Raw genomic sequence first — 3823 nt, forward strand, 5'->3', positions numbered from 1 at the left:
AGAGAAAGAAAAGGTAAACCACTCTAGTATCTGCCAAGAAGTGGGGTCACAGAGAGTTGGACACAACTCAATTACACCAACATGGCACATCCAAGTAGAGATAGCGAATCGGCAGTTTGGAGTTCAGGAAAGACTATGAGGTATAGAGATTTTGGAGATGTCTGCATAAGCATGATAACTGAACCCCAAAAAAGCAATTCCAAAAAATTAAAAGATGTCCTGAAGGGGAAAATGTATGCTATATTGGGGAATGCCAGATCACTAGGTGGATTATATACGAAGTTTATAGACCAATACATGGAGCCCAGGTTGCTACTGGGTTTCCAGGAGTTCCCCAAGATTCTGGGTCAGTTATGGGTACTTTCTGAAAGGTCCAATACAGGCTCTAGTAACCGACAACAATTCCCATTTGCCTATTTTCCAGAGAGCTGAGCCTTGGGTTGAATTTCTCAGAGTTACTTTGGGGCATAATTGCTGTTGATGCTTAGATTTATTTTTCCCATTGTCTGAAATTTTGCAATAATCATAGAGCTACCTCTGAACTGATTAGCCTTGGGATCTTTAATGGCAGATGCTTCCCTTATTTATGTGTTACTTGTATCCTAAGTGACCAGAAAGCTGGTAGTTCTGCCCCTCTATTGGAGAGACAGGAATGTTAAAGGTACTTCTGTTATTCCCGACGTTTAATCCAACTAAAATCAACAAACATTCATTAAGCTCCTACCATTTATCAGGCACTATTGCAGGTGCTTGGGCAAGAGAGACAAAAATGACCCATTGTTTGTCATCTTTTTCCTTTAGCCTCTCCTATGCCTGTCTTTGTGATTTCTCCTTTGCCCTCTGAAAGCGGCCAGAACAGCAGCACCTTTCCTGCTTGGCTATTCTACAACTGTTTTGAGCTCTTCTACTTTGGGAAAATTACCTGAAGCAGAGATGACATAATAATTAAAGGAGATAAAGAGGAAGAAATCTTTGCACTAACCTCTTAGACAAAAAATTGCATTTACAACATTATTTTACCTCTGGTTGCATAAATATAGAATATAGAAAACCACTCTACCTAAATATTGACATGGGCAAGTGGTCAGTGGAATTCATTTGCCCTAATTTAGATTAGGGAACTTCAGTTGAGTATGGGGTACCGAGAGAGGAAGATCTGAGTTCAAATCCAGTATCATATGTTTATTAGCTACACGACTCTGGGCAAATTATTTTTCTTCTGTCTGTCTCATCTATAAAATGGGGATAATAATAGCACCTACTTCTCAGGGTTTTTCTGAGGATCAAATAAGATATTTGTAGAGTACTTAGCACAAAACGTGGCGTATAATAAGCACTTACTAAATGCTTGTTTCTTTCCTTTTTTCCCTTCCTCTGTTACCCTTTGGCAGACCTGTAACTTAGATAATTCAAAGATTGTTGTATCTCAAACTTTATAATAATATAACATCATCAAAAGATATGTGTGATAGCCATCTTAAGTTTCTAGATTATGAATATTTAATATGGGCCCAGAAATAAGCAGGAAAAGCAGATTATTTTAGGTAACATTTGGGAAAAGTTGTAGCACTTTTTAAAAATTGAATTTTGATTGCTTGGTATAGGGAACTCTAGGCAAGGAAATGTCCTCTTTCAATGCAGCTGCCACCTAATCTGTAATTTACAGTCTTAGAGATTTCTGGAGCAATTAACTTCTTAGTGCTCCAGACCTGAAACAATCCTTCTTTAGACACAGAGGAAGTTAACAGAGTTAACTCTGTGAATTAAAATGTGTCAGAAGAAGGATTGTTGGGGCAGCCAGGTAGCACAGCGAGTAAGAGCACTGACCCCAGAGTCGAGATGACCTGGGATCAAATCCGAGCTCAGATACTTAGCACCACATGCAGAAATAACTGGCCGTGTAACCTTGAGCAAGTTACTTAACCCCAAATTGCTTTTAAAAAGAAGAAGAAGAAGAAGGATTGTTTCAGGTCTTCTTGACTCTCATTGTGGTTCTCTGATATACTATATATGCAAAACTTACACTGACCTCTAACTGTTCAGTGACGCAAAAGACTAACTTATAGTATCAGTAATTTTGGACTTAGAATATTGAGATAAAGAAGGAGAATACATTGTATATATTTACAACAGTTTGAAGCTCACTTGTTTATAGATACTGAAAAATGGTGGACTCAAAGGGTTTTTCCAATTTTTACAATTTTGTATAGAAGTTTAACTTATATAAAGCAATTGTCACATTGAGAATAAATAACCAATAAACACTTGCCCTTCTTGGAGAAGGTTGGACTAGATGACCTCTAAAGTCCCTTCAAGTTCCAATGATCCTTGGAAAATGGAAAGACATGTCGGGCAAAGGCAACATCACTTTAAGATATAAACTTGTAAAATGCCAAGGACATTTATGAGTACTAGCACCTCAAAAAAAAAGAGTAAAAACTAATGAAGAGAAAAACAAATTGAAAGAAAGCTTGATGTAAGGGCCAAATAAGGCAGCTACGTGGCATAGTAGATAGATTTCTGGGTATGGAAGAAGGAAGACCTGATTTCAAATCCTATATAAACCAATTATTTTGTAACCCAGGGCACAGAATGTCACTTTCTCAGCCACTGTTACCTCCTCCATAAAACACAAAGATTAGACTAATGATTACTTCCATCTCTATGACCTTATGGGTCAAGACCAAAATTGAAATGAGAACAATCCACAAAAAAAATTGGATGTTTGCTAGAATTTTTAATCTATGTATTAGCAATGATAGTAAAGCTACCATAATTGGACTTTAAAACCTCAGGTCTGATGTTTTTAGTTGTTGACTTGTTTACTCTATGAGGAGGTGGAAATGGCAATTACCAAAATGAGGTCAAGAAAAGCAGCTAAATGAGACAAGCCCACAGGAAAAAATAATCATTCTGAATATGACCCAATTTTAAAAGCACTAAAGGATTGATTTTCAATTAACCTCAAAATGAGATGATAAAAAGAATAACTCAAAAAATAAAAACCAATGTTATTACTCCCCCCCAAAGAGCAATCAAGAGAACATCACTGGATGATTGGTTGGAGTATAGAGCAAAATTACTTTTACAGATTTTTCTTCAACAAAGTGTATAATTTGTAAAGATTACAGATACCTTTGTTGAACTATACAGAATTATCAGTATCAAAAAATCTTGCAAGTAAGGAGGTCTTCCAGATATTTCTTTTTTGAGGATGGTATTGTACTGATAACATCAAACACCAGAATAATTCAGACCTTCCTCAAAGGAATGAAAAACCTAGTCATACACATGTTAAATACCTAATGGATAGAGAATGCTCACTTCTCAGATTATAAAGATAGATGGAGTTTATTGAATTAATCCATTTAAAGTCTTGGACAGCTACTGCAGAAAGACAATGATCTGAGTGAAAACTAGAAAGAAGGAATTAGACTAGAAGACTGCATTTGGGAAATTTTGTAGTGTTTATAGTGATGACCAACATTTTCTCCCCTCATTTTAACAGTGTCTTTCTGATGATATTATATGGCATTGGATACCAAATCAAAATTGCAGGTAAATCAGAGTACTGGAAAGATACATGGTAAGTGAAAGTAGGTTGTACCATATACCAAGGAAAAATTACATACAAGAAATCTCTCTCTCTCTCTGTATCCATGTACACATACACACACACACACACACACACACACTTCTCCAGTTCTGCAATTTGGTTGTTATAATTATCTCCCAGTACAGAAGCCCCATGAAGGAATGAAGATTGTCAATTCACTTTCAATTAATAGTCTTTGAGAGTTGGTGTGTTCACATGTGTGTATGT

This window comes from Petaurus breviceps, unplaced genomic scaffold (assembly GCF_028583685.1).
Source record: "Petaurus breviceps papuanus isolate PSGF00001 unplaced genomic scaffold, PetGlider_PUasm1.0 38, whole genome shotgun sequence".
In the NCBI taxonomy this organism is placed as follows: Eukaryota; Metazoa; Chordata; class Mammalia; order Diprotodontia; family Petauridae; genus Petaurus; species Petaurus breviceps.